Source organism: Cebus imitator, unplaced genomic scaffold (assembly GCF_001604975.1).
Source record: "Cebus imitator isolate Cc_AM_T3 unplaced genomic scaffold, Cebus_imitator-1.0 Scaffold6, whole genome shotgun sequence".
In the NCBI taxonomy this organism is placed as follows: Eukaryota; Metazoa; Chordata; class Mammalia; order Primates; family Cebidae; genus Cebus; species Cebus imitator.
In genome coordinates, this window is record NW_016107321.1 from 8,104,337 (window position 1) to 8,117,462 (window position 13,126).

At 42.5% G+C, this 13,126-nt stretch overlaps 1 non-coding gene across 1 annotated transcript; it reads right to left on the reverse strand.

Annotated features, from left to right (window-relative positions):
* Window positions 1–2,119: 2,119 nt before the first annotated feature.
* LOC119472817 lies at window positions 2,120–2,226 on the reverse strand. Its single transcript, XR_005201998.1, has one exon. It is a non-coding gene; the product is annotated as a U6 spliceosomal RNA (small nuclear RNA).
* Between the last annotated feature and the right edge of the window lie 10,900 nt (window positions 2,227–13,126).

Sequence of the window (13,126 nt, forward strand, 5' to 3'; positions counted from 1 at the left end):
CTCACCATGGTTTATACTCTCACCTACTTTTGTTGCTGTGGTCATGGGTTTCATTGTTTGTCTTGGCCTTGGGAACCTGATTTGAATGGGCAGATCTTCCAGAACAGAATTTTGTTGTAATTGTGGGGGCATCCCAGGGGTCTGGAATGAAGCAACCTTAAAGAACTTCTTTCTGTTGCCCTACATTCCCACCTGTGTCTCAGGCCCTACATACTAAGTCTCAGGGTCTCCACGTTGTCCCTGGGGAGACAGTCAGCACCACCTGGAAAATGACACCAAATGTCACCTCTGCAGCCAGGATTCAAAGGCATGTTAGTTGCTAGAGCATCAGGGGATATGCAGACAGACAGTGTTCAGAAAAAAAAAAAAAACAAGAATTCTTCTGTTAATATAATTTTAAAAATCTTAAAAACTATTTTGTTGGAAACGTAAAAACCGTAGAGAGCTGGAACAAAATATAATTCCACATAAGGATAAGAGAAACTGAAAAGTAAGAATTAGGTCGGGCATGGTAGCTCATATCTGTAATCCCAGCACTTTGGGAGGCTGAGGTGGGTGGATCACTTGAGGTCAGGAGTTTGAGACCAGCCTGGCCAACATGGTAAAACCCTGTCTCTACTAAAAATACAAAAATTAGCCGGGTGTGGTGGCAGGCACATGCAACCCCAGTTACCTGGGAGTTCCGAGACAGGGGAATCGCTTGAACCCAGGAGGCAGAGGTTGTAGTGAACTGAGATTGTGCCACAGCACTCCCGCCTGGGTGACCCAGCAAGACTCTGTCTCAGAAACAAAAAAGAAAGAAAGAAAGAAAAAAAAGAACAGTAAGAATTAGTTGCTTTTTTAAGGATAAACTTAGATTTGTTCAGAATGTTTGTTTGACTACCCAGTTATTACATCACCTTAATCGACACGAAGCATTTAGCTTCTCTTTGACTATCAGCTATCTCAAGAAGAAGGGGATGCAAGGAAGGTGGGGTTGGGGAGCGTGTTGCATTCCAATCCTGCTGCCCAGAAATCGTGTCGACCCATTTCCTGATTCATGCGCCGGCCAGGAACACTCCGCTGGGACACTCTGTTATCAGCCACTTGCACAACAAAGACAGGTCGACACCACCTCGCCCGGGTGGTAACGCTGCAGGATTGCTCCTGAGACGCGGGCGGCTGCCACAGAGGAGGAGAAAGTTCCACAAACAACCCCCGCATCTCTCCACCCAGGTCTCTCTACACCTGGTTTCTCAAGAGCAGATTGCTTAGCCAATCTGAACGATCCCAGAGGAACACCAGGGCGAGGCTGGGTTCCAAGTACCTTTGCCCTAATTTATTGAGGGCTTTAAAAGTAGAAAATAAAACTTTGAACTCAACTCATCTAAAGCTTTACGATTCAGGTGTGCTACTTGCCTTCGGCGGCACCGCAGATCACTGAAGTTAAGTGACAAAAAAATTCTGTGAGCTGCAGAACAGAAAAGCGTGTCCAGACTCGACCCAGCTGCTTCTCCTAGCGTATGAACTTGGCAGGAGAAGCGCGGAAGTCCCCTGGTCTGCCCTTGTCCTTTTCTAATGGATAGGATTTCCCCTGCGTGGAGGCCTCTAATCCTGTCTCCTCTCCGGCCTTCCAGAGAGCGGAGAAAAAGTGCTCTGCTTCAAGAAGAGGACAGAAAGATGAGGCTGAGAATGGAAGGAAAAGGAGGAAATGAAATGGCTAGTGAGAAATACTTGGAGAGAAAAAGAAAGGTCAAGAATGAAGTCAGTTCTCATTTACATTGCACTGAAACTTGAGTTCAAATAGGTAGTGCCGCCAATGAGCTCATCTGCACAGTTTTATAGAAATATCATCGCCGCCACGGGCCTTTTTCTTGTCTTACTAGGGAGATATTCACAGCAACCCCATTCAGCTCTGCGAATTTTTGTGGAAGTGCCCATATGGGGCTTCTGCATAGTAGGTGTTGAATTTAGTTTTGAAACTAACATTCCTCTGTGACCGACTGCAAAGCAGTGTAGTAATATTTAAGCTTAGATGAGATTTAAGGTTAGAGGCAGGCTTTTTAGTGACAGGGAAAGCCAGGACTAAAAGGAAGGAGCCATCTTTTACAATTTATTTTATTTTTTATTATTATTTTTTTTAAATATGGAACGCTTCACGAATTTGCGTGTCATCCTTGCGCAGGGGCCATGCTAATCGTCTCCGTATCGTTCCAATTTTAGTATATGTGCTGCCGAAGCGAGCACGGAAGGAGCAATCTTTGGCCTAGCCAAAGGGGAGGTGGGCGGCTGTCCCGCACCCTTAAGCGGGAGAAGGTTCCAGGCTTTTCCGGAGTGATCTCTCTGTTCTTCCTAGAGAGGGCTCAGGGCAAGGGTTACCTTTAGGTGATTTCTTCTCGCTGAATTCGGCTACGAAGCATGGAAAGGAGGGGACACTCTGAGCTATTCCTACCGACGCAGTGTTGCATGTGTGTGCCCGTCTGCGTGTGTGTGTGTGTGTGTCTGTCTGTCTGTCTGTGTGTCTGTGTGTCTGTCTGTGCGGTGCTCCTGACAGGTCCCGAGTGCAGTGCAGAACCGCGCAGCGCGCAGGCAGCCGGAGGCCTGCAGCCGCTGGGCGTTTTCCCAGGCTGGCCTGCGGCGCGGCCGGCCTCCCGGGCCGGTGCTGGGCGGCTGCACCGGTTTCGCTGGGCCGGCGCCTCCCCGGGGAGCGGGCGCGGGCGGAGAGGCGAGTTGAGCAACAGGCCCGCCCCGCCCCCGTCCCGGGCCGGCTCTGCGCAGAGGAAGCGTCTGGAACAGCGCTGGTGTGTGGCTCCCCGAGGGCGTGTGGTGTATAAACAGAGTTGTTGTCAATCAAGTCGCTTCTTAGAGGCTCCGGGGGAGCCTGTGAGTTCCAGGAGCCCCGCGGTGGAGCCCTGTGTGGACGCAGAGGCTTTGCCGCGAGCGCGCGCACCCCCCTGCCTCCCCCACCCAGGCCCTGTGACCTCCCAGCTTTCGTCTGTAGTTTCTCTCCTCAGCCCTCCTTTCTGATGAGCTTTTCCGCCCTGTAACCCTACGTTTCCCACTCGCCAGAGCTGCTGATACCGCGTGGCCATGAGGTGGAATTTCCCAGCTTTTAAGCCGGAGCTTTTAACCCCAAGACTGTGGTAGGTGGGTCACAGAAAGGACGAGAACGTCCCTAAACCCTCCAGCCTTTGAGACAGAGTGTGTGCTTTGAGAGAAGTTAATGGCTGGGCGCGGCGGCTGCCGCCTGTAATCTCAGCACTTGGGGAGGCTGAGGCGGGTGGATCACCGGAGGTTAGGAGTTCGAGGCCACCCAGGCCAGCATGGCGGAAACCCCCATCTCTACTAAAAATACAAAAATTAGCTGGGTGTGGTGGTGCATGCCTGCAATCCCAGCTACTCAGGAGGCTGAGATGGGAGAATCGCTTGAACCCAGGAGGCGGAGTTTGCAGTGAGCCAAGATGGCGCCACCCTACTCCAGCCTGGGAGAAAGAGACTCCGCCTCAAAAAAAAAAAAAAAAAAAAAAAAAAAAAGAAAAAAAGAGAAGTTAGTATGTAAAAAATATATTTAAAAAAAAAAAAAAGACAGTGTGGATCCCTTGAAACACTCAACTTTGATCTTGTGGAGCGGGGGTCCTCACCGCACGGGTGGGCCCCTTGGGGACTGGGTCGCCCCTTAATTCTCCCGAAGAGACAAATATATTTCACAGGGGATGAAATGGTTTATGTACATAATTTAAATAGTGTTTTGGAGGTCCCAGACATGCACAGTGCAGCATGACTTGAAGGTGCAATTATCCTTAAGGGAAAATGTGGGCTGCGTGGAGCGTTTTCCTTACCTGCTTTTCAAGCTAGCTTGACTCCGTTGCACTGACGAAGCTGTTGAACCACGTGCAGACGTGTAATCCAGCCCCTGGCGGAGTCGGCCACGCTGTGCTGATTGGCTCTGCCAAGCCTGGAAGCTGGGCTGAGTCACCCAGGAGCTGCTCTAGCCACGGATTTCCCCCTCAATTTAGAATATGTTGGTGGAATAAAATGACTACCACTTTTTACATATGCAGTGTCTTTACTATCTCTCTCTTTTAGACATGTATTCTTTTCAGGAAGGGAAGTGTTTTGTCTTAATTTTTCCCTCCGGTGGAGACACTTTGAGTTTTAAAAAAAATTGAGTAACAATGACAAATATTCTCATTAAAAATAAGTTCTGTTTTGGAGAAATTAAACGGTTTGGAAATCCTGTTTTTGCCAAAAATAAAAATGTAAAAATATTTTTTCAAATTATTCCAAAAGTTTATGATTGTACCTTCAATTAGTTACATTTTTAGAGACACATTTAAATTAATTTTTAATAAATTTCATTATATGAGTACTACTTTCAAATTATGAAACATTTCAGGCATACAGACAAAAACCTACAGAGAATTTTATAATAAACACATGTAGGCTGAGGTGGGAGGATGACTTGAGCCAGGAAGTTTGAAGCTGCCATGACTGCGCCACTGCACTCCAGTCTGGGCATCAGAAGGAGACCCTGCCTCAAAAACAACCCAAAACAAACAAACAAAAAAAAACCCACCATGTGTAGTCTGCTACCTACCAAGAGATAAGACCCTACAGATGTAATTGAAGCCCCTCACCACTGACGTGTCCCCTTCCTAATCTCATTTCCGTTCTTCAAATTCCGGAGATAAACATTACCTTACATTAGGTGTTTATCGTCTTCATGCATTAAAATTTTTACTACATATGTACAGGCGTATGCACATAAACAATACATCATAAAGTGTTATTTTGCATTTTTGATATTTTTGAAATGGAATCTTGCTCTTTCGCCCAAGCTAGAGGGCAGTGGCACAGTCTTGATTCACTGCAACCTCTGCCTCCCGGGTTCAAGCGATTCTCCTGCCTCAGCCTTCCAAGTAGTTGGGATTACAGGCGCACACCACCACGCCTGGCTAATTTCTGTATTTTTAGTAGAGATGGGTTTCACCATGTTGACCAGGCTGGTCTCGAACTCCTGACCTTGTGATCTGCCCCCCTGGGCCTCCCAAAGTTCTGGGATTACAGGCGTGAGCCACCTCGCCTGGCCATTATTTTGCATTTTAAACAATCTTTATATGAACGGTATCATACCTCGCTTACATTTCTGCAGTTGGCAGCTGTATCACTCCAGCTATATCACAATATTTTTCTATATATACGCATTGATGACAGCAGCTCTGCTGCTGAGGTATCCCTTGTCTAGAATGGCCATGTTTCTGTTGTTGATGGATATAAATATAAATTGTTTACATCTTGTTTTTTTTTTTTTTTTCTCAGACCGGGTCTTGCTCTGTCACCCAGGCTGGAGTGCAGTGACATGATCTCGGCTCACACTGCAGTCTCAACCTCCAGGGCTCAAGTGATTCTCCTACCTCAGCCTCCCAAGCAGCCGGGACCATAGGTGTGCACCATTACGCTAGGCTAATTATTTTTTATGTTTTGTAGGGAGGAGGTCTCATATGTTGTCCAGGGTAGTCTCAACCTCCTGGGCTCAGGAAATCCTCTGGCCTCCACCTTCTGAGTGTTAGGATTATAGGCATGAGCCACCGAGCCTGGCCTTTTTTCTGCTTTTTCTCTATTGTAAACTGTGTTGGTGTGAACCTTCTGGTCTGTGTTGCATTGTGCACATGTAAAGACTTTCATCCAGGAGTAAAAGTGTTTCAGGATTTTAAGTATACAATCTGCAACTTTATTAGATACTGCCAAATTGTTCTCCAGAGTCACCAATTTTACATTTTCACTGTAGAAACATAAGAATATACAGTCAATGTGAGAAAAAAAAGGAAAAGTCATTCCTCTTCTCTACATTCAGAGAAACCCACTTCTAACTACTTAAAAATCTTTTTGGCATATAAACTTCCAGGTTTTTCTGTGCTAAACACACACACACACACAGAATCCAGTATACCATATATGTCTCTATATATGTACACATAAATGCAAAAATCACATATGTACACATAAATATATATGTCATGTATGTATACATCATATATGTTATGTACATATATACACACATATGCATATTTGTGTGCATCTGTAGCTCTGTGTTATGTAAATATTTATAATTATATTTAATGTTTGAGGATCCTATATTTTTAAATTTAATTTAACATTAATGTATAATAATATAGTGAACATTTCATCGTATCACTAAATATTCATTAAAAATACAATTTTAATGGCTGCAAATTTGTTCGATGTAAGAATATTTGGTTTATTACTATTCACCTATTAAATATCTAGATAGTAATTTCTCACTCCTATAAAAAGTGCTGTGATGAAGTTCAATGTGGTTTTAAACCAAAACTTTTTTTGAGACAGAGTCTTGTTCTGTCACCTAGGCTGGAGTGCCGTGGCATGATCTCGGCTCACTGCAATCTCTGCCTCCTGGGTTCTAGTGATTCTCCTGCCTCAGTCTCCTTAGTAGCTGGAATTAAAGGCATGCATCACCACACCCAGCTAATTTTTGTATTTTTAGTAGAGACAGGTTTTTGCCATGTTAGCCAGGCCGGTCTCGAACTCCTGACTTCAGGTAATCCACCCTCCTCAACCTCCCATAATGCTAGGATTATATGAGCCAACGTGCCTGACTCCCAAACATTTTTGATTTATCTTCTTCATGGTCACTTTAGTGGCTTAATCAGTCCTTTGTCACTACAGCAGCTAAAATCTTTCAGGATAAAATAAAGAAGTTATTTTGATTTAATTTTTTATATCGTTCATGTTAATGCAGCGCAGTGGCACAATCTCAGCTCGCTGCAACTTCCGCCTCCCTGGTTCAAGCGATTCTCCTGTTTCAGCTTCCTGAGTAGCTGGGATTACAGGTGTGCACCACCACGCCCTGCTAATTTTTTGTATTTTTAGTAGAGACGGAGTTTCACCATGTTGGTCAGGCTGGTCTCGAACTCCTGACCTTGTGATCTGCCTACATCGGCCTCCCGAAGTGCTGGGATTACAGGTGTGAGCCACTGTGCCCGGCCCATGGGCCATCTGCTTTTCAGTCAAGGAGCTTCCCCAAGGTTGGTGGTCCTCCAGCTCAACCACCAACAGCCAGTTACATGGCCCAAGAAGATACTTCACGTTTTTGAGTCTCAACTTACATCATCTGCAGAATGGAACTAACAGAAGTAATAACTAATATTTATTGAAGGCTTATGAGAAAGCAGCAACTGCTTGCTGCTAATTTCACATGAATTACTTTATTTAATGCCACATCTTTATCCATATCAAGTATATACCATTACTACTCCTGTTCTGCAGATGACTAAGTCAAGGTAGAGAAAGCTTCAATAAATTACCCAGATTACAATCAGTCATTGCCAGAGCCATGATTCAAACTTGCAGACTCTGCCCCCAGAGCCTGCCACTCCCTTTTCAAGACATTTTATCACATTTGCTTTCTCTGTTTCTCTCTCTTTCTCCTTGTCTCTCTTCACAATTTTTTTACAAAGTTTTTTTGCTGAACCATTTAAAAATTGTAGACATCTTGACATTTCACTCCTAAATACTTCAGAATTGTCGCACAATAAAATTAACACTAATCTAATATCACCTAACTGTAACATACAGTCCTCTGTGTGTGTGTGTTTGTGTGTGTGTGTGTGTGTGTACATATGTCTCCCAGAACAGAATGCCTGGGATAGAGGGTGTGTGCACCAACTTTACTAGGTAATACGCATTGCTTTCCAACATGCTTTACCCATTTAGACACCTCCCCACAGCATACCAATTTGTACGAGAGCTTCTGTAGTTTTACATCCTCATCAACGCTTGATATTGTCAGACTACAGATTTTTGCTAATCTGATGGGGTGTGAAATGGTGTCTCACTGTGGCTTTAATTTGCATTTTCCTGATTATTTATGAGGTTGAACTTATGAGACTTTTCTCTTTCCCTCTTATGTGAAATGCCTGTTCATTTCTTTTACCCATTAAAAACATGGTTTGTTTGTCTTGAAGGCTTTTCTTTTTAAGATGGAAACTGGCATGACGAATTCTTACTGTAACCTCTGGTTACTCAATGGCTTGGCATCACAAATAAATAAATGGTCCATAGAGAATGAAGCTGAAAATAGAGGAATGCTTTCCTAAAAGTGATTACTTAGAAATTTGGATTTCAAAGGTGGAAATGAAGCATACAGCTTCATGCTGAATAGCAAAATATACCAATACTTACAAAATTTCACAAGATAAGTAACAGAAATAGCAGCAGTGCTATATTTAAGTAAGAGAGATGAGTTGAATTCAATGTCCTATTTCCCACCTGTCCTATTTCCAGGCGTTGAAATCTAAGTCATGAGGATGGTTGTAAGGATGAACTCCAAGTGGGTCTTCTGCCTTTGTACCTGTCCTTTAGACAGTGAGGGGACTTCAGTCATTAGAGCGGCAAGTTGCTCCATTTTCACCAGTACTGAGTGCTGAAAATCAATAGTAGGATCGTTTAATAATGCTCCAAAGGCTTGAAAAGAGCCTGTTAAGAGAGGCTTAAGCCAAAATAAAGGAACTTCAGAGTGAGGTGTGCCTGTTATTTGTTGTTATTTTCTTTTGACTTAAAAAGAACTATTTGTAGCCCTGTACCCCTGTGGCTAGAATAGAATTCAGCTAAGGCTGTTAATCCAGATTTTTCAGATAGGACAGAAGATAAGATGTATCGCTTATTCATGTGGTGGTGTAAGGAAATTTGAAAGAAATAAAGTATGATGAATCGCTTTTCAGCATATGAATGTTAAGATTTGTACTTGAAAGTACAAATCACTTTACAGTGATTTATAGCATTTACTGTTGCTTATCTAAGTGACTATGGAAAATAGAACTGTTCTTACAGATGGGGTAAAATACACTGTTTGCTACACTGTCTCTCATTAGTTTTAAGTCTTTGGTGCTATTTCTACCATTTCAAATAGAAGATTTGGAAATTGAAGAAGTTATTGTGCTTCATTGCTATTGGGTCTGTCCAGGTAATAAACTCCCTTTAAAAATGACTTTACACTGTATCTTGATTGAGATGGGTATATAGTTTCATCAAAGTTAATAGAATTGCATATTTAAATTATGTACATTTTATAATATGTACATTATAAGAAAAGAATGTTGGGGGAAAAATGCCATTTTAGACTCTCCCTCTGGCTGGAATGGTAGAGGTCATATTGTCCTCAGAGTGTCACGGGACCCTCCTACAGTCAGTGAAGGCCTTTATAGGCCTGGCCCAAGAAATAATGTCTGGGGATCTTGGTGTCTGGGTAAAAATCTTTGTTATCACTTTGAGAAAAGACAAAAGAGCAGAAGCGCTCTCTCTCTCTATATATATATATATATATATTTTTTTTTTTTTTTTTGAGATGGAGTTTCACTGTTGTTGCCTAGGCTGGAGTGCAATGGCATGATCTTGGCTCACTGCAACCTCTGCCTCCTGGGTTCAAGCGATTCTCCTGCCTCAGCCTCTTGAGTAATTGGGATTACAGGCATGTAATCCACTATGCCCCGCTACTTTTACATTTTTAGTAGAGATGGGTTTCTCCATTTTGGTCAGGCTGGTCTCAAACTCCCGACCTCAGGTGATCTGCCCACCTCAGCCTCCTACAGTGCTGGGATTATAGGCGTGAGCCACTGCGCCCAGCCCAGAAGCTATACTTTTAGCTGCCGTAAACTTAGTAATAAAAACCAGTAGCAGAATTTCCCACTGATCATTAGTTTGAAAGAGAAGTAATTCTATCCTCCTTTCTCTTGACTCTGGCCAAGGTAAAGAAGGCCAATACCTGAAGAATTGTGTAGAAAGCTATCAAATTTATTCAAATTCTCTTTGCATCGATCTCTTTGCCTTAGTGAGTAATGATAGAGAACAAGTAGGTAAAAGTAGGTGAGTGATTTGGTTTTACTTCTGAGTTCTTCCTCTTCTTCCTCCCCTTTCTCCTCCCTCCTTCCTCCCTTCCCTCCTCCTCCTCCTCTACATAATACTGGCAAATGGTGGTGGGTGGAGGGACCTCCCTAGCTTGAGGGTTTTAGAATTGGCTCACACCTTTAATCCCAGCATTTGGGAGGCTGTGGTGGGAGGATTGCTGAGCCGAGGGGGTTGAGACCAGCCTGGGCAACATAGGAGATGCCTGTCTCTACAGAAATTTTAAAAAAATTACCGAGGTATGGTGGCATGCTTCTGCAGTCCCAGCTACTCAGGGGCCAAGGAGGGAGGATCTTTTGAGCCCAGGAGGTTGATGCTGCAGTGAGCCATGATTGTGCTACTGTACTCTAGCCTGGGAGACAGAGCGACACTGTCTCAAAAAAAGAAAGAAAGAAAGAAAGAAAAAAAGAATTGGAAGCATCCTGAGGGGTCTTTTACTTGTTCAACACCGTTTGCAGTTTTTTACCCCCAAATTTTCAAATCAATAAGTTTGAGAACCAATGATCTAGCGTACCCTTTTGACTTCAGAAAGAGGTCTTTATTAAATTAGTCGAATTATTCTTATATGTAAATATTTCAAGGAAACAAGACACTTCTAAAATATATACACTAAATTCTGTCAACTATTAAAATATCCTAGAGACAACAGTCATCCTTCATTCTAGTATCAATCTTTTTGAAAATGAAATCCATTTTCTTTTCCAGTTAGGAGGTCAAAGCCAATGCCAGTAACTGAAGGCAATTTTTTTTTCTTTTTATTTATTTTTCATAGGGACTGGGTTTCACCATGGCCTTAATCTCTTGACCTCATGATCTGTCTGCGTCGGCCTCCCAAGTGCTGGGATTATAGGCGTGAGCCACCGTGCCTGGCCGACAAACTTTTTAAAATCATCCTTCATAGGTCTTATTTTGTATTCATGCCTTATCTGTTTTTCTTTGCTTTTTAATTTGTTGAGGGGCAGTTTTCTTGTTGCCTGTTTTTGTAGGATTATTCTTTTTGGACTGAATCGTTCATCGTTGATCTCTCTTCCTTCCTCCTCTTCTTCCTCCTCCTCCTTCTTCTCTTTCTTCCTTTTTTGGTTTCTCATTATAGAAAAAATGTGAAGGTACCCTGAAACCTCTTTGTATTTGTCTTCAATTGCAATCTCCTTCCTTCCCTGCAGCAGAGAGCCACTTTCCTGAAAGTGGTGACTATCTTTCCCACCCATGTTTTTATATTTTTCTTTTTCTTTCCTTTTTTTTTTTTTTCCTAATGCGGTGTCTTGCTCTGTTGCCGAGGCTGGAGTATGGTGGCACAATTTTGGCTCAGGGCAACCTCCTGTGTTCAAGCAATTCTCCCACCTCAGCCTCCCGAGTAGCTAGGGTCACAGGCATGCGCCACTACACCCAGCTAATTTTGTGTAGTTTTTGTAGAGACAAGGTCTTACTGTGTTGGCCAGGCTGGTCTCCAACTCCTGCACTCAAGTGATCCTCCTGCTGAGGGCTCCCAAAGTACTGGGATTAAAGGCATGAGTCACCAGGCCAGGACTGTTTTTATGCTTTTCTTCATATGTCTGTCCATGAACAATATTTTATATTTATTTATTTTTTAAAATATGTGTGTATTCATATAACTTATTATGCATCACTCAACATATTTTTAGGCTGTTTATTTAGATTTATTTGGAATTGATTTGGATTTTGTAGTTCTGCTCATTCCTGCCTTTTGTTGAATTGTCAATATCTCATTGTTATATGCTTTCATTTTCCTTCTTTCCCCCTCTTTTGGTTTATAAATTATACATCATAATTCTATTCTTTTAATATTGATTTTTAAAAAAATTCTTAAACAATGTAAATTTAATTAGTATCTTTCTTCTCCTCCAGACTAACATAGGAGCTTAGGAATTTTTCACTTAGATTTTCTTCTGTAGTCCTCCATGTTGTTGTCAGCTGGTGCTCAGCATTATCTTATTTTTAAAGTCCTCTCAAGTTAGTTATCGGTATTTCTTACTGTTATTTGGTAATATGTGCACAAATATTTTTATCCTCCCTTGGATTTTGTCCTCTACTTTTTCCGTCTAGATTCTGTGATTTTCCTTACTGAGGTAAATCCAGTAGGTCATTTATTTTATTTTATTTTTAATATTATTTTTGAGGTGGAGTCTTGCTCTGTCACCCAGGCTGGAGTGCAGTGGGATGATATCTGGTCTCTGCTCACTGCAACCTCCGCCTCCTGGGTTCATGTGATTCTCCTGCCTCAGCCTCCCGAGTAGTTAGTATTACAGGCTTGTGCCACCATGCCCAGCTAATTTTTATATTTTTAGTAGAGAAGGGGTTTTGCCATGTTGGGCAGGCTGGTCTCGAATGCCAGACTCCAGGTGATCTGCCTGCCTGGGCCTCCCAAAGTGCTGGGATTACAGGCATGAGCCACCGTGCCCAGCATAGTAGCTCTTTTAGAAAGAATTATTGCGTGGCTGACTCTCAAGATTGTTGGTGTAAAATGTATTTGTTTTATTCGAAGTCTTGAATGAGAATTTGGGTATAGAATGAGCATGATCTAAGATGAGAATCATCTTCCGTTAGCACCATGCCATCCAAACATGCCATTCATTTCCTGCAAATGTCTATTGAGACCGATGACAAATTTGATGATGGTTTAATTGGATGTTTTTTTGCTTTTAGGAGATTTGCTTTTGTCCTTTGTTAAGATTTTTCTTCTTATCATTGACTTTCTGAAGTTTCATCATAGTGTAGCAAATTGTGACATTTTAATACTTGATTTTTATACCTCTAGGGCTTTTGTATGCTTCTGAAATCTGAAGACTTGTTTACGTTTTTCTTTAGTTCTGAAAAACTCTTAGCTGTTTTTTTAAATATTGTCTCCCCTCCTCATACCCCTTTCTCTGTTCTTTGTTCGCCTGGAATATCTACTTGATATATATTCATCTTAACCACACTTTCATCACTTTCATTGTTTCTATTTTTTTCCTGCATTCTGAGAAATTTCCTAAAATCTATCTTCTGATTTGTGGATTCTTTCCTCACTTTTATCTATTCATTACCCTGCTCATTAAGGTCTTTCTCCTTTCCTTTCCCTGTCCCTTCCCTTTTCTTTCCTGTTCTTCTTCCCTTTCCCTTTCCCCTTCCCTTTCTCCTTCCCTTCCTCTTCCGCTTCCCTCCCCTTCCTTCCTCTCCCTTCTCCTCCTCTCCCCTTTCCTTCTTTGTT